Raw genomic sequence first — 19,066 nt, forward strand, 5'->3', positions numbered from 1 at the left:
GTTTCGAAGCGGAAAGACCCACTGACCCAGTTGTGACAGACGGCAGTAGTTAACTGTAATTGGCCCATGTTGTGGCGTCTGTGATGTTTTCTTCTTCTCTTTTTTTTTTGGATTTATTCCACCTCTTTTGGCGCTGACATGACTGCTTTGCTTCCGTTTCCATCGAGTGGCAATTCTTTCATAAGTGATCTGACAGCTTAATTAAACCCTGACAGTATCTGGATGGAGATCCTTTAATATTTGTACCTGTGCATTCTACTTTGAAGGTGAACATCACAGCACTTGTAAATGTTAGAAACGGCTGATTGTTCCCTTTTGTTCCCCTTATGAAGTATAAACTGAGGTCGTCTGTTCCTATAATTCATGTAAATAAAAAGATAAGCTATTAACAAAAATATTTGTGTAACACCTGACCTTCTTAAATCCCTAAAACATGGCATAGGCAAACTTCAAACACCCCACTTTGCCTTTATAGGTTGTTTTTTTTTTTTCAGTTTAATAGATGGCCACAAAGTTGGCCATAAATGGGAAATTGGAGAGAAAGAACATATTGTTTGCAATTTCTTGCAAATTAAAATCTGAAAAGTTTGGCTTAAATATGTATTTGCTGATTCTAAATCAAATGGGAAGCTCCATTTATACTGAAAATGCACTAAGTCTTTTTTTTTTAGTTGCACTGGATTTTATATAGGGATGTCAAATTAAAATGACACACCTTTCAGATAAACTCATTTTGAAAGAATTTTGAAAACATCTTTAAAATTTCCCTTTCACAATCTTTGTTAATCGGTCACTTAAAATCCCAGTACAAATTGCACATAAATAAATAAATATATTAATCTGTGCAGAAAGTTATTTTAATGTAAAATGAGCTACTATATGCTTAATAATTGAGATTGTAGCTATGTGCAGAAATATTAATTAACGATTCATAACATGCACCATAATTTCTTCAAGCAGGGTAGAGAAATATGTGTTGTATGAGTATTCAGAGGAAAATATTAGGAGATAAAGCCATGCCTGATGCCTGTGCCATGTTTTATTTATTCTAGCTGAGCATGGAAAATCACCCACAGATAAAACTAAGTACAAATTTGTGTGGATATTTTCCTAATTTTCGCTGAAAATATTGTTATAAATGGAAATGTTATATACTAAATTATTTTGTATCATTTGAGGCTTTAAGATGCAGAGGATATGTTTGTGATACAGTTTTAATGTTTCCAATATCTAATATGATTGCTTGTAAACAGCTGTCTTCTGGTCGCAGGCCTGCTGGAATATTTCTTAGCATATTTCCAGATCCTGTTTTTATGTAATATTGATCACTGACCTCATTCTCTTTGGGTTCCTCTATGCAAAACAGCCTCATTCTCTCTAACTCAAAATCCTGCATACTGATGTGGAAAATAAACTTTAAATTTGTTCTACCTAACCCTTCCAGAAACTTTATCAGGGTATAGCCAATAGTTTATAGTAGTTTGGTTGGCACATATAACCCCTTGATACGACCCTGGGCCTGTACTGCCGCCATCTTCTTGTGGTTTTTCTTCCTATTTATTATTATTATTATTTTATTTTGTACAGCCTTTCCATGTGAGAAGTATCCTCCTATCAATATGCTGTATCTTCAGTCGCCGCTTCAGTCCCTCTCTCCACTGTTGGACTCCTGACCTGGCCTTAAGGGTTTCCTGTCATTCAGGGCTGCTGTGCTTCATGTTGTTTGCTTGCTATGCTGGTCTTCTGACTGAGGCTGTGGACTTCAGCTATTTATTGACCGTTATAGCCAACAGACTGTAATTGGGGAAACCCCATTTTAGGTTTGAGCCACTGGGTGTACTTTCTTCCTCTTTGTAATGTGTATTGTGCATTTTTCTTTTCTTTTGGACATTTCACATTTGTGTTCAATTAGTTATGGTTTACGCTCATAAAGAGACGCTTTTGGCTGAGTTGTTGTATTTTCACTTTGCACTCATGAATTGAAAATAAGTTGTCACCTATTTCTTTAAAACAACCTTTTAGGTTTTGTCATTTATGCTGCATCCACCAAGAGCTGGGGTGTACCACCCCTCTATTGCCTACATTCTTTCTTTGCTGGATACATTTTTAAGCACTATAATAAAGGATCCTATCAAACTACCAAACTTTTTATACTAAGTAATTTTTGAATGATTTATTATGACTTGTTTGGCTTTTTTTTAATTTTGTAAGTCAATATTCCTCTCCGCAATATACCACTAGAACCCATTTCACATAGAAACAAGAACAAGACAGGATATTGTTTCTATGCGGTCTCCCTTTGTGGATCTAGGCATACAAGCCCCTAACAGTTATGTTTAATGGTGCAGATTTATTTATTTATTGTCCTGTCTGGCTGTTTAGCCAGACAGGATAATTGCTTTCTTAATGCCAAAGATAGCCCAACAGATTAGCCTTCACGAGTGGAGCATTACTGATTTCGCTATAGTGCGCCGCTTGATATATATGCAATAAAAACTTTATTGGATATTATTTTTGGGATTATTTTAAATTCAATGGGCACATAAACTGAAAGGTAAAAGGTAAAATAAAGCAGCTGCAAGATAACATCTTAGGAGTCTGCTTCTACACCTGCAGAAAGAGATCTAGAAGAACAAAACCAACCAAAAAAATTATCACATGTACAAACAAACAACTCTTTTGAGTACAACACTATGTATTTAGTGGCAGCCAAAACTAACTAAGGTTAAACTGTGTTAAAATGTTGCTATAAACACCTGGATCCAATCACCTGTGGATGTTTTAGTGTGTGCTTGTATATGTGAGGTTTATTTGTAAGAGAAATGCTCAATAGTGGTTGTGAGGAGCCCCAGAGCGCCTAGGCAAATGCCAGGGAGACCAGAAACAGATTTTTCATGACAAAAGAGAGCTGTTTTAGACCAAGTCATGAAGGTTAAATTGGGTTAAATTGCACAAAGGGGGGGGGAAAAAAATCCTGGTAGCTAAATTGACCCCTTCGGAATTCTAGTGTCAAGATATTTTGGGCTGGAGATGTTGGACTCTTTTGAAGTAAAGATTATTGATCCACCTGACAGCAGAAAAAAAAAAGGTAACTGAAGATGAGTTCCTCTGAAGAGAAACACACATCCTCCTTATTCCAGAGAGATGTTGCTGTTTCACACACAGAAGTGTTTAAATTGTGGGAAACTACAGAGAACAGTTTTTGTATTTTAACCACTTTCAATCCTACATGAAATGTGTGATGAAAAAGGATCTCAGTAAAACCTCGCCTTCCACAGAGCGATTCTGAAAAAATAAATGTCAGATGGAAAGCACTCAAACGTCACACATGTCAAACACTCACTTTTGACTGAGTGTTTGACATGTTTCCTTTGTCCCCAACCACTGATCCCGACTTTCCGATTTTCCTCTGGAGTTCCAGTCTCATTGTCAGTTGAATGATTAGAGTCATTCATGACCATTTTGGTCAGATTTGAAGATGAAGACAATCTCAGGTCACCTTCTGTAATTAAGTGCCCTCACAGTTTCCTTGATTATTTCCATTCATTTTTTTTTTTTGCCAGTTCTGAAAGACTTGAGTAGCATCGGAGCGCGATGTCATCCTGAAAATAGGCCCACGCCTCTTTTACCTTTGGTTCGTTTTGTCGGAAGCTGGAAATTTATGCTTTTACCCTTCAGGACAGTGTTTGTAACATAAAGAAACATTGACGTTTGTGTGGGTCTGCGTGTATGTGTGCTTGAGTGATACTCCTCAAACTTCAAAGAGCCTCAGAATGTTTTCATCTGAGCAAACTCGAGATGCATTGATCCATCTCCTAATCACGCACTCACACCTTGCACCTGGAAAAGAAACCAGAGGGAAGGCTGTGTATTTTTTTCCCCCTTGACTCTCGGAACTTGAAAGACTGAGTTGAAATGTAAAGTTTGACAAGAAAGGTGCAATAGTTGTTGAAACTGTGACAGGAAAGGCAAAAAAAAAAAAAATGTGGGAGTTTAGCCAGAGATGGAATTAGACATCATTATTTTTTTATGTGTTAAAGAAGACAAAACCTTTACTCTGTCACTGAGAACTGTAGATATGGAAGCATTTGGTTGTGTAAATGGAGAAAGATTATTCTAGTTTTCAGATAAATTTTATTCTCGAGATGTAATCCAAATCAAACATTTGAATTTAGGGATATTTAAAAAGTAAACTGAATCAAAAAGTGGTGTTTTTTTTTTATTGTTTTGGTAAAGAGCCCTTTACATAACTTTATTACTGTTTTGTTTAGCTATACATTTAAAAAAAAGTAAGAATTCTCTACAGTTGTTGGTTGTTGGCAACAGATTGAAAATAGTATATATTTTTTCAAAATTTCTAGACTATATTGAGGGATTACTACCAAATCTTTTTTTTTCACAGGCAGACAATAGATGTAGTGTTGCAGTTGAATGTAAGTTTTATGAAGACTGTGTAAGTCTCATAATCACAACTTTGGGTCATACCACCATTATCATGTAACGTTTATCAGCAGTTTGTTCTGGTCTTAGAAGATTTTAATGTGGACTCGGTTACAAATAAAGAAAAACAAGTAATAGACCCACCGTGCAAGTTATTACCTCTGAAAAGTGGCACAGATGTCACAGGGTGTGTGTTGGCAGTCAAGTTAAAGCCTGTGATGTTGACCTTAATTTATCACATTAGCACCAAATCCCTAGAGAGTCTATCGAAATGTGTTGGGAGTTGGTAACCTCCAGCAGCTAACTGATTTAAATGAACGACACATTTTGCCTCACCTAGTAAATTATACTTGCATGGAAACTGTGTGTATTTGTTTGTGTGCGGATGTTTTTGTGTGCGGGCAAAGGGGGGTGGGGGGGTGTTGGGGGTGGGGGTAGGGTCGGCAGGCAGCAATCTGTAAAGTCAGTTTTTTAATGAGATCAATGCTTTCCTTCCCACATCCCAGATGGTCACGGTACTAGATGGTGTGTGTGTGTGTGTGTGTGTGTGTGTGTGTGTGTGTGTGCGTGTGTGCACATGCGTCTGTGCGTATTTCAGTGTGTACATAAAGGGAACGGGCTGCAGGTACCTTCGACAGATACATTTTTAATCATGTGCTTTTTCTCATGTTTCTTTTAATTGCTTCTTAGATCGATAAAAGCATGACGGCCATTTTACTTGGAATACGATTTTATTTGCATAAGTGTGTATTGTAAGAACTATAAAATTAGGTTTTATAAGCAAAAATCTATACAACTTGGTTTTTTTTTACAACATATAAGAAGTGACTGCATTTTAAAACATGTTTGACTTTGCATGTTATGTTTATATCATTGTTCTAATTGTGGAATACTTACTTACTCTTCAAAAACACAATGTGCAATAGCGTGTTGCATGTTTTCTGCTGTTGGCATAAGTATTCTTGACTGGTGGGGTCAAATTTTAAGAAAAAAAATCTTTACATGTTTATTTTTCTGTATTCTGTCTTTTTTTTTCTTTTATTTCTAACCTTTGCATGTTTCTTTGCAAGTCCAAAATGTGTCCCAGTCCAAACACACTAGTCTTTTGTGGTTTGTATTGATGTGCTAAAGCAAGAGGGAGGCTAAATACCTGACTGCAGTTGCTTTTCAGAGGTTGTTTTCTCTTCCTCTCTGTTTTTCCTCCCTCTTGCCTTGATTTTTAAATCCATTCCTGTCTCATCCCTCTCCCCCTCCTGTATGCTTTTTAATCAACAAGAACTCTGCTGAGGGGGCAAAGCTGTTCATGTGTGGAAGCAATGTTATTGCATTGTTTTGTTTTTTTCCTTCTTCTTTTGGGTGAAGGGAGTGAGTCAGAAATACAGATGACTGAAAGTGCACCTGTTAGTGTCACCGAGTGAGTCTTTGCATTCGGCTTTCACTCAACGACAGCTTAAAACAAGATCATTGATGCCACTTGTTGTGTTTTGGAGTGTTTACTGATGGCTTTCCTGTTTTTTTTGTTTTTTTTTTGTTTTTGTTTTTTTTCACCTAGAATCAATCTAACAATTGTTCCGTGACAGAGATACAGCCAGTGATTGATTACGTTGATAAATGGAGTGTTTGATGACACTACCGTCGGTATATTGGAGACAGTTACTCTGGTTCTTTCTATCCCGCTTGCTGTGTGCACTGATTTTAAAAATAATTCTTAGCTTTAGATATATCTCACCTGCAGCAAAGTCTCTTCATAGGAAGCATTTGGAACTTGATTAATTTGATTCTTTGACCCGTTTTTAACAAAAATATGTAAGTTTATGGCAGTCTATGTTTAAATTAGACCCATTTAAACTCATGTCACACAATACTCACAATACAACTTTGCTGTACACCGTTTAGCCTTTCTGTTAATTACTTAAAGTTTACTTTTTCATGCAGGCAGAATGATCTAGAGACATCTCTGCATTTCCTGGAAAATGCACTTTCTGATTCACCTCAATGATAAGTTTGAATGTTCTTACCTTAAAATTAACTTCCACACTCAAGAGGCGTGTTAGCATGAATTGTTAGCACCAATGTATGGTGCATTCATTGACTGAAAAAGATAGGATTTAATAATTTCTGACTGACCGGTCTCTGTTTAAGGCCACTTAATTTGCATGTTTTGTTTTATGCATTCATCGTGGATAGTCAATTAAAAGTTCTTTGACATATTGTTTAATTTTGTAATTTACATTTGTTATACTTATTTTAAGAAGAATATTTGTGATACTGCTAGTAGCAACAGTAATTTTAACTAAAACAATTATTTTGAATGTTGATTTTCTGCCAGTCCTATGACAGATATCAAATTATCTGGTGCACTTTCTTTTATTGCAAGTGTTTGTTACGTTTAATTGTTGAAATGCAGGACATTTTACGCAGATATCAAATCATTATAAAACATCTTTCAACACAAGGGGATCTCACAGAGCTTTACAAAAAAGATAATTTAACAAAACCCTATCAAAAAATCTTTTAAAGCTCTTTCAAGAGGAAAAGTCTTCAACTTAGCCTTGAAAATGAGATGGCTTTGTGTGTCTTATAGTTTTCAGTGAATTGCAGCCAGCAGATCAGATGGTAAAGAAACCTGGAAATTTGCATGAGCCAGCAAACTCCAAATCAATATATCACTCAAACAGAATATGTGAAAGTTCTTTGTGACTTAAAAGATCATTGCAGTATTATGTGATATTGCCCCTCCCCCCCCCCAGAAAAGTTAAAAGTTGAAAGAAATGCCATAAGGGCTGTGAATAAGCCCTTATAGGTCCTGCTGCGTCCTTATCCTTTTCTTTTAGTATTTGACTTTGTTATGAAGTATGATCATCTGTGAGAGGCAGACTGCTTCCTACTGTTAGTGTCAGCATGATGAAGAGACTGTATGGATTTGCGTCGGTTAATGAGTCTTTTTGTGTGTGTGCCTGCATATGCTTCTGTGGTGTCCCCAATGATGAAGAGTTTCCTGCCTTTTGTGGGTGTAGATATTTATATATGTCTGTGTAGGGACTAAAGCCCGACGCGGGGCTGGAGATGGTCATTAGCTTTGAAGGATTGTAAAGTCGGTGAACTTAAAGCTGAAGATGGATGCTGAAGATTGCCTGTCCACAAACTCTTGACCTCTGGATTAATTGATTAAAGCCTTCATTGATGTAAGGGAGAGAGGCCTGGTTGATTTTTAGAGATGTGCACGACCCTCTGCTGAGGGAGTCATTGGTTCTGACCAAAAAGGAGTCCTGTCCCTGACAACGTCATCGTTAGGGCAGGACGATATAGAAAATATAGCATATCAATAAAATAAAAATCATATTGATTGATATAGATAATTATCAATAAATTCAACACACAGTTTAAGTGCAGCCCTGGCCATTTTATACTGTTGCTTAACAACCTATTTTTAGATAAAGAACACAAACACTGAATTAAAATTCAAACCTTTATTCAACCAACTTTTTTACAAAATCGTTAAGTTTTTAAAAATTAAAAAAGAATGCGTGCTCTCTGAACTCTTTGAAGGGGGCGGGACTTGGTTCCTGTGTCTGCGTTGTGATTGGTTGGGAGGATGTAATGACAGTAATATTAACCTGCATGGCTAGAATGCATGAGGTAGGAAAACTATTATTCTAATGAACTTTTTACTGACCCTTTTTCTATAATCGATATATATATATATATATATATATATATATATATATATATATATATATATATATATATATATATATATATATATATATATATATATATATATATATATATATTGTGTTATTGATTTATCGTTCTGTTTTAAAGACTCTGAGGGTGTAAAGAACAGATCACATATATGTGGGTAACATGAGGAGCATCCTGACACGTTCCAGTGGACGGCGTAAGCTTCAGCGCAATTCGACTCGGACATGCACGGAGCAATCGAAGAACATAATCTGCTTTTTTCTTCTTTTTTTTTTTTCAAAATAAGCCCAACTAACCGAGGAAGCGTGGTAATGAGAGAATGATTACATTTTCTGTTCTTTTGATGCATGGCTGATGCAGATCTCTCCATCTTTTTTCCTCCTCCTCCACGCTCCCGCTCATGTCTGTAGTTCATCTAGGCATGTTAAGAATTTTGTTTCAGTCTCTTTTGCAAGTATTTTGCTTAGCTAGTTCTATGTGACATTGTTGACCCATTTATTCTTTATTCTTGGTCGTTCTTATTCATTCATCTTGATTTAGACTTTAGTAGAAAATATAGTTTTTTCCCCCTTCTCAAATGAGACCATCTGTTTTAGCTCACATCTTTCTATACTTAAAGCACCTACTGTAGCTAGGCATTGGGGCAGGTGCTGGTATCAAGGCATACCTATTGGTTTCAATACTTCTAAGATGGTTGGACTATGGTTTAAAGTCCTTTTTTAATGAAATGCCACATAAACTGCTGGAGTGATTACAACTTTCATTGGGCTATACAGTGCAAAGAGTAATGCAGCACTGCTCCTCTTCGACCTCCAGCTGAACACTGCTGGTCAGCTCGCTGAAAGCCGTCTGTTGCGTTTTTGTCACACATACAGCAAACACAAATTCGGTTGTTTTGGAATATCCCTGGTGGCAAAAACATAGAGGTACCCTGATGTTTCAACAACTTGGAAACAACAGCTTTGTGGCTGACCAACACTTTTCGGCTTGTGGGCTTTATCAGAGTCCAACATGGAGAGTCATTGAGTGGAAACTTTTTTTTTTTTTTTCACATGTCTTTAAGATAGGTTCACCCTTAACCAGAACAAGTTGTGAATTCAGTTCAGACTGGTTGAAATTAATTAATTAATGTTCGTAGCTAGCTAAACATTCCAAATTAAATTCTTCGTCACAACATGAACTAGTTCTCATTCATTTATCACATCTCGTCTGAAATGTAAAAAAAAAAAAAGGAAATTCGCAAATCAGCATATTGATTGATTGATATAAGTTCCTGGATTGTATTTGGTTCATATCTCATTATCCATCATCAGAAAAGAAACCTTAATTTTTTGCCTTAAAAGTGACAAAGTGTATGATTGTGGTCACCTTTACTTTCTTGTTACAATCTGTCAGTGCAGATGGGATTTGCAGAATTTCACCTTTTTTTCTTTTACTCTGTGATTGCAGTGTTACTGCAATATACAACTGCCTTGCAGAAAGCGGCAGACGCAATGGCTCAAGATATATTTTTTTGATTATTCAATAACCACATATCCAAAGTAAATGAATCTGGCCTACATATAATTTTAGTCATAGGAAAGTTAAAACAGCATATTGAATAACATTAGCTGACCAGATCTTCATGTGAATTAAAACATCTGTACTACTTTTTTGGGTACTTGCTGAGAGAGGGAATTTAAACAGCCACTTCTCTGCTAGTTTTTACTGTATCTCACGAGCCTTCAATTTATTAATCTTTCGTATTAAGCAAAGTTGAAGACGGCATAGTCAAATTAAAAGCGAGGGGAAAGGCATAGGTCTACATTACTGTTATCAGTCCTTAAACTGACAGAGAAAACGACCCGCAGGTTTGCAAACAGCTGAACTGTGTCTCTAAAACACAACATTCAGTTTAATTAAAAACTTCAAGTGAGCAGAACTCAATTCTCATCAACTTGTTGTTTATACTCATTTTAAATAAGCAATGTGAGCTGTTGGATTAAAAACATGCTTGATAACCTAAAACATTTAATTTGAGTCCACGTATAAAAAATAAAAAGTATTTGTGCAGATCAGTTTAAACTCATTGGCTGTTTTTTTTTTTCTTTTTTAAAATTGTATTTATTAATTTATTTTGGCAGTGGAGTGGCCAGACAAACCCATGAGCGAAGTATAGCTTTTACAATGAATGGTATGTAGTCAATATTACAGAATACAGGACTTACTTAAGGACTTCAGCTGGTTGTTTGATGAAACAAACATAAATGCGTCACACAGATAGAGTCCCAGTGTCCTGAGAATGCAGGATTGCATGATCAACAACATAGAAACATAAGAAAAAGAAATATGAAAAGTAACTTGGGGTCCAGATGAAACGCTCCCTGCAAGCAGATGAGCTCTAAAGGCTTATTCCCAAAAAAAGAGTTTAATGTCATTACAACTTAAGTCTACTCAAAATTATTACTTTCATAGAATTATGCAAAATTAATGTTTACACGTTGCACATACTAACATTTAAGTTCACTAAAGTTGTTCTTTACTTATTTTCAAAGTAAAGTCAACTTAATGCATATTATTAATAAAAAATTGCATGCCAATTTGTTTTTTTAATATTTTTATTTATTTATTTATTTATTTTAAGTAAAGTGAACTTGTCAGATTTTAGAGTGAAACACACACAGACCCTCAGGAAGTCGCCCAAGTCACCTGGACTAAAATGTTGTGATTTTACTGCACTAATAGTTCATGTTGGCCCTAAAAATCATTATCTAAGCATTTTGTTCACCCACAACTACAAAGTTGTTCAGTGTTGAGTGTTTGACTATTTTTTACATACTAAAGGCTGTTAAATAAAAGCATTTCAATCCCAGTATAATTTTTTTGTAAATACTATTATGTCATTAAACCTTTTAATTAAGTACAGGAGAATCATAGCCAATTTTTGTTTTATTCCATAACTTACAGATAACTTATCAGTTCTTCAGTAACTCTAGCAAATATTCTATCACAATTTTCACTCTTTTTGGAATGTGTTTCTTTTTTTTTTTAAGTTAGGCCCAGGATTATTTAGATTACTGGCAAATTTAGGTTTAAAGTAACCTTTTAGTTTAACCAGCATGTATTTTTCTGACAGGAGGTTATATTTATGTGTTGGAGAGGCTCAGCTAGAGCCCCAACTGGAACCTGATGGAAAATCTTTGAAAGAAGCTGAAGGTTAGGATGATGTCAAATAAGTCTTTTTAAACAAAAGATTGTTAGAAGAAAAGAAAAATGCAAAAATGTGTTCATCAGCTATAAGAAGGGTTTAATTGCTATAATGCCAATAAAGATTTTTTTTAAATAGATGTAAATGATCAGTGCTTGACTGGTGACCTGTCCAGTGTGTAAGTATCATAAACATATCATAAACACAGAAAATGACTGACACCCCTTTTATGTATATATTTGTTTACTTATGCCTTCCTCACTGCAAGTTAGAAACAAAATTCTTGGTTGAATAAAAATATTTGCACATCTAAATCTGCCAGGCGTGTGAATCATTTTGGACACAGCTGTGTCTTTGTGCATCCCAGCAACAAGTCGAGGCACTGGCTTTAATTGGTGATCCTTTCTTTTTACATGCATCTGTGTTTTTGGGTTGAGCTGTGCATCAACACATGCAGCACAGGGTTTTAGAAAAAAAAAAAAAAAAAAAACATGAGCGGGGAGGTTGGAGACAAAACAAGACCGTAGTTCAGAGTTGGTTTGTAAATTGCTTTCATGCGACTGCGTTTATTGGAAATGAGAAACAGAAATATGCAGTCATGAAAGTTGTGCACACTGCAGGTTGGAAGCAGTGGCGAGAGCTGGGTAGAAAACAGCCCCGGTGTGTGTGTTTGTGTTGCGCTCCGCTCGCAGTGTGAGTGCACCTGCTGCTTTGGAAAACAGATGATGGATCCAGGAGGCGGATGAACACTATTTCCATGGACTGACTCAGCTGTATGTGTGCTTGTGTGTTCGTGTGTGTGCGTGCGTGTGCGTGCTCGCACCCAGACTCTGCTCAGGGAGTGGGAGAGCTGGCGAGCCACAGATCAATTTCCTTTTTATTGTGGCAGAGAGGAGACTTGAGATGCATGGCCTCCTGTGACCCAGATTCATTTCTCTTTTCTCTTCCTGCTCCTCCTCATTGGCAAAGTGGCCGAACAACAGAAAAAAGGAGAAGGGATGGAGGAGGTTAGGGAATAAGCGGAGGAGGTAGGCAAGTGGTAAAAGGGTTAAATTAGTGCTGATAGTGGCATTAAGAATGGAGATGTAGAGAACAATAGCGTTAAAGGGGTTACTCTGAGCACATTTTTATGAATTATGCCTCAGTGCCGATAAGAGTATGAATGCTGACGTCTTGCATAATGTGACATATAAAGTGTATAATAACTCCCGAAGAAGCTGAAATTGTTCAGGGTGGGGCTGGGCCTTCATCGAGTCGAGAAAATCTTCTTATCACGATAACAATTTGGGTTTATCTAAACGACGATAATTTCCAATCAATAATGCCTCAGAACCCCAAAAACTGCCAGTTTTGTCAGGATTATTTAGCTATTTTCTCCACTGTTGGTTTCTTCAGAGCATCAAAATATGTCAATAAATTAAAAAAATATATAACTAAAAAATATATAACTTACTATGTGTAGTTTAGTGATATAAGTCACATTTCTTCATGTAACTTGTGTCCTGATGAAACATATTTTGAAATTTGTTTTAATACATGTTAATTTTATTTAATTTTTTGTATGTTTTAAGGACAGTATTTGTATTTATGGGGCTATAATAGACATTAAGTAACTGCCACAAAGTTACCTAAAAAGACTACAAGAAGCTGGTAATAGTTTTTTATCGCCACCTTTATCATTATCACAATAGTAACACAATATATATTGTGATAAAATGTAAAGCCCATATCGCCGAGCCCTAGTTCAGGGGTAACATTGAGAAGGTAAAGAATCACACTAAAGCCAGTTTTATGTTTTTAAGTTTGGTTTAAAATGATGATGAAAGCATTGCTCAGGAGAAGAGATGGCTTATAGCAAGCATGTTAGGATTGTTGGAAGTATTTTAATGTCAAATCAGTGTCAATTTTGTTTGTTGTGTTTCATTGTCGAGTCATAAATGGGGACTAAAATCTGCTGAACCTGAGAAAGTTAGGTAAATTTTGGAATTTGAAGCTTCCTTAATGTCTTTTTGGGCTAGGGCAGGACGATATAGGGAAAAAAAAAAGCATTTCGATAAAATAGAAATCATATTGCTTAATATCGATAATTATCAACATATTCAAAACATATATTTTAAGTGCAGCCCTGACCATTTTATGTTGTTGCTTAGTGACCTTTTTTTAGATAAAGAACACAAACACTGAATTCAAACTCAACCTTTTATTCAACCAACTTTTTACCAAAACTACAAGTTTTTAAAAAGGACAAAAAGAACGTGTGCTCTCTGAAGTCTTTGAAGAGGGTGGGGCTTAGTGATGGAGCGGTCCTGGGTCCGCGTTGTGATTGGTTGGGAGGATGTAATGGCTGTAATATTAATCTACATGATAGGCTAGAATGCAAAAGGAAGGAAAACTTTTATTCTATTGAACTTTTTATTGACCCTATTTTTCTATCCTCAATATACGTCTAATGATCGACATATATTATTGAATTATCGTCCAGCCCTATTATGGGCTCTGAAAAACATTGTTTAAATGTTACCACCCATCCATCAGTCTATCCATTGGATGCAAATACATTTTTATTTGTGCTTAGTCTCCTAATTTGGATGTATTAAAGTGCCTCATAAATCAGTAAATGACTTACAGACTGATTTAGATAGAAAAAAAAGAACTCTATAATCTATGCTAAAAGCAAATGTCAATAAAGTATTAACATACAGTAAATCTCTGATGTACTTTCTTGCATGTTTTTTTTTTATTAGAATAATCATTTCTAAAATTTGCTTTTACATTTGCACAATGTGTATAAATGTGTTTACAACCCAAACAATAAAATGGTGTCATGCAATGTGTCGCACAAACTTTTTTTATCCGACCACAGTGCAGACTGGCTTTTCCCAAGAACCGAGGGAACCGACGGCCTCGTAGAAGTGTAACCATAAAACGGCACTGAAGAGGGTGTCCGTTTTCACCGTCCTCTCCTTCTGCAGTTCCCATCTGCTTGTCTTTCCTTTCCATCTCATTTTGCAATTTGATTTGCGATTTACATTCATTGTTAGTTCTCCGCTCTGTTTATCTGGATGCTGCAATAAGCCATATTTATCAGATCAATTTGCATGTTATTTAAAACCAATTCCCTGCAGAGGCTGCTTGTCGGAAGCCTTCGTGCACATTGGCTCGGTTTGGTCCTCTAACACACGGGCAGATCCTGCCAAAGCACAGATCTCGAGTCTGTTCTGTTTAACAGGGGACTCTTCCATCCCTCCCCCAAAAAAAAAATCTTGGGAGGTGTGAAGGTTATCCGATCCAACAGTGACTTTCGGCCACCCGCATGTGAACTACCATTGTGGGAGCCCATCTGTCACAAAGAACGGAGGTGCCGTTTAAACAAGCAGCATAAGATGCACACACACAACGCGTCATGCTGGGGAAAGGGAAATGGCTGATTATGCCTCCGTCTGAGTGCACATGCAGTGAAGCAATGCAAGAACATAACATGCAGCCAAGATTCCAGCTTTGTCTGAATTGAAGAAAATGTAGCATAGTAGCCACATTATGCACTCGTGCTGTGTGTTGTATGCACTGCAGTTTTTTTTCTGTCAGCTGTGTAGTATGCTGTTCGTTTAATTGTTCCTTAATGTGCTGCGTCTTTGTCCAGTGCTACGCTAACATTAATTTTAAAATACTTATTTTAGCATCACTGAAATTTGTCCGATTATTATTATTATTATTTTTTTTTTTATTTAGGTTATCGGAGATGCGCCACTCACAACAGGGTGGCTGATTTGTGATCTCGAAACGATAACTTCTCATCAGCTCCGGCTAAAAATAATCTAGCTGCATTCAAAAGAGAATTGCCATCACGTCCTTGCAAGTCAAGAAGGGCTTTTTCATGTCATGATATAAGTTTGCCAGAATTTGAAGTTTCCCAGCTATAAGTGAGTGTAGATAATGGAGAAATGATGGATGATGTTTCAGTCAATAATATGTAAGACTTTTATGTTTATGTTCACACCACCCACATTTAGTAGGATGGCAAACTGATAAAATAAACATCTCACTGGTGGACAATACTATGTTGGCTTCACAGGCCTCCACAACAACAGTTGAACGGACACCTGTCAACATGTTAACCAATAGTTTTGGAGGCATGGACAAAAAACATTTTTTTTTTTTTTTGCCTATCAATTGTGTCTGCAATGTTAGACAACAAAATGTGGAGTTTGCTCAACTCTACTGGAACTTGTGTTGTCAGCTGGTGCTTTGCTCAGATGAGACAACAGCTGAACTTTTCAGGCACAAACGCTACAGGCGGGTCTGCCATGTAGAACAGGGAGGACTATGTTCAACCGCACCTCACGCTCGCTGCTATGTGTGGTGCAAGATCTATTGATGCTTTGGATCTATTTCTCACCCAAAGGCTCTTGAAACCTTGCTAAGGTATGTGGCATCGTGGAAGCTTCCCAGAAATGGTTCACCAGAAACAAAATGAACCCTTTTTGTTCTGCTAGTTTCGTCCCCAGATCTAAATCCTATAGCAAACTTGTGGCGTAAGCTAAAGGGAAGGGGGTATAAGAGCGAATCTTAGAATCTGGAGAGATGGCGAAAAGAAAAGTTCCCTCTTTTTTTATTCTCCAAACTAGAGAACTTATGTAGGTAGGAAAAGACGAAAGCAGATGTGACAAAAAGCGGCACCAGTGATTTTGTAAAATAACAGTTCTAACATGGGGTTTCTTTTCTACTCACCTTAATACCATATTTTTAATCAGATTTTAAGGCTGTTACTGCAATAACAAAATCACTTAAAGGCTTTCCACCAGTTTTTATTTGGAGTTCTAATATGTTTTAAAGGGAATGTCTTATAAATTATTGATGATTTAAACTGTCCAAGCAGTATCACGGCTCTCTTAAAGTTCATAGTGAGGGCTGTGCCTTGTTTTCCATAGACTTCCATTCATCTTCAAGCCTTTCTATGGCCTAACCCTAGCCCTACCCCTAACCTAACCTTTACCAGTTTATACCTAACCCTAACCTAAACCTAATTGACACCATAGTGCTAAACCAAACCCCTAGCCCAGAATAAAAGTGAAGGCTGACAAAAGGTCCAAACTTTACATCAAAGCCCTCACTTTACTAGTAAAATGAGACAAGTGTTCTCGCTCTGCTGCAAGTACAAGAACACACACACACACACACACACACACACACACACACACACACACACCAACACACACACACATCTGTTGTCACTGTTTTAAACGCATCCACGCTTTGAAGCCAGCCGACCATGTATTCTGTTATTAAAAGCTTAGTGACCTCCATCTAAACATGCCCAAATCTGCATTATACTGCTGATGAGAAAACACTCATCCTTCACTGTGTGGCTGTCACCTCATTAACAGGAAGAGAACCCAATCAGCTCCCCTTGTCATTTCTGAAGCCTCATGTAGCTCTTCTTGTCGAACATTGTGTTGTAAATGTCATGGGACTCTGGAGATAAATGCAGGTGGGGCGGACTTGGTGTCTAAAAAAAAAAAAAAAAAAAAAAAAAGAATATAAAACGCTAACATGGACATTGGTATTCAGTGCTGGTAAATGTAAATTCTAATCTGTTTCTTCACTTAAGGTTAAAAGGCAGATTTAGATATAAAATTAATGTAATTCACCCAAGAAGTTTGTAAGGGATAGAGAATGATTAAAAAAAGTAAAATCTTTTCTAATTTTTAGAAAAAAATGCATGTTTAAACAAATATTTACACCTATGCCAATAATCAGTGGAACAACTTTTATTTGTATTACAGCAATCAAACCTTTCTTTTAATTGCTGACAGACTTTATTCATGCTTCTACTGTTATTTTGAATTTGTCTTTGAGTTACAATTGACAATTTAAGGCCTACATGCCATCCCTCAGCGTCTCAACTTAAATCAGCAGATTCAAGTTGAGACTCACTCAGGCTCACTCCAAAATGTTTATTGCTTCGGGTCAGAAAAAAAACTAAAACATTTAATTAACCTCAATCTAGTGGGAGTATAAATACTTTTGGGTTTTCCTCCATTTGTGATCAAAGTATCAGGAAAAAATAAACTTATTTCTTGATCTCGGCAAGAGTCTTCAAAACTGTTTTCAACACAGTTCCTCTCTCTCGTCCTGCGTATTGTCAACAGTATACACAAAGCTTTGCACACATAAGTGTATTCATCTCCATCTGGCTGCATGGATTTGTCCCATAAAGTATTGACACTAATAAATAGAAATGTCTGGGTATTAACAAAGGGTTCTCTTTCTTGACTCACTCAGAAACCATCCTCCACACTCTCCAGATGTGGAGTGTCACCTTTTTTTTATCTCTAAACATTCACCAGGCTGTAAAATTGGTCGAATATAAAAAGGAATCGGACGAAAAGCAGCCCACTGCTTGCCCTGCACCATCATCATTTATTTAACAAGGACCACAAAGGAAAGAACACTGCTTCTGTATTTGGCCTGAAATATATTTTTTTGTTAAATGTCAAACTATTTCCTTAGTGTATTGCCTTAAGGTTAATATCAGTTTTGTAAAAGCAACCCGACAAGGAAATGGAATTATCCAGAGTTCCACTCAACCTTTAGCAAACTTTGTCCTAAAGGAGATTTAATCCTCATTGATAAACTTTTCCGTCTGAACTACTTTTAGTTCCTTTTTTTTGACATTTAATCCCTGCTCATTTCATGCAAGCTAACACACGCATAAAACCCAGCTGGTGCGCTCAGCTCCCAGGATTCCACTTGTCCCAGCTAACTTTATCCCTGGTTCAGAGGGGACTTCTTGTCAGGCTGCCCTTCCTGCCATGCTTCCATTATCTCTTCTTCTTGATCTCTTTCTGTCTCTCCATCTCTCTCTGTGTCTCTCTCTTTCGTCTGATTTGGTTTTCATTAAGTCTTAATCTACGTTGGAGCTGCAGTGTGTCATCCAGTGCTCGTTGTGTAGGATCGATGTGCCGCTGCTCTCTATCCTGGCTGGCCCTTATCAGCGCAGACAAACCACGAGGCCCCTAATGAAGGCTGCCCTTTTCTCCCCGCTAGTTTTAAAATCATCTTTAGCCTATTGGAATTTGACTCGCCGCTGTCAGCCAATGACGAGGTCAGACCAGTGAGTTGCATGTTGGAAAGGTTGGGTGTCATTGGATGACTCCAGAAAACTTCATTTCTAATGATGATGTAAAAGAATTACTGGTTTATCAAGTTCACGCTGGTATTGCCAGGATGGACTGTGAAGGCATCCTCCTGTGTGATTAAGGTTAACTGAACAATATTTAATTTGTTATAACTCTGTCAGTTTAGGTGATTGCACTGCAAAAAAAAAAAAAGTTACATTCAGGTGATTGTAGGATTTTAGTTGTTTCAGCTGAACATTGAGTTGTAACAATATAAATCAGTGTTAGGTGTTGCGGGTCTGTGCTGTATACAGTTAAAACCAGGTATTTATGGAGCTGTATTAAAAAAAAAAACGTATGTGAGTATTTTGTTTTTCTCTGGCATTAAAAGAAAAATAAACTTTTCCTGTTAGGATTAGTAAAGTTTTTTTTTTTCTATTACCCCAAAATAATGTAATACTATTTTTTTTAAAAAAATCAATGAATCAATCAGTCAATGAATTGGCTTTATTTCTAGAGCACATTTTAAAAACTGCATGGGTGACCAAAGTGATGTACATAAAAACAACAAAAGGTTAAAACATACAAAAAAAGCACACACAACATCAAAAGCCAA

General features: G+C 36.7%; 1 protein-coding gene across 4 annotated transcripts in view; it reads left to right on the plus strand.

The window, feature by feature from the left end:
* lrp8 (low density lipoprotein receptor-related protein 8, apolipoprotein e receptor) overlaps window positions 1–19,066 on the plus strand; it is a 226,393-nt gene that overhangs the window by 20,847 nt on the left and 186,480 nt on the right. The window lies entirely within an intron of this gene.

This window comes from Fundulus heteroclitus, chromosome 9 (assembly GCF_011125445.2).
Source record: "Fundulus heteroclitus isolate FHET01 chromosome 9, MU-UCD_Fhet_4.1, whole genome shotgun sequence".
Classification (NCBI taxonomy): Eukaryota; Metazoa; Chordata; class Actinopteri; order Cyprinodontiformes; family Fundulidae; genus Fundulus; species Fundulus heteroclitus.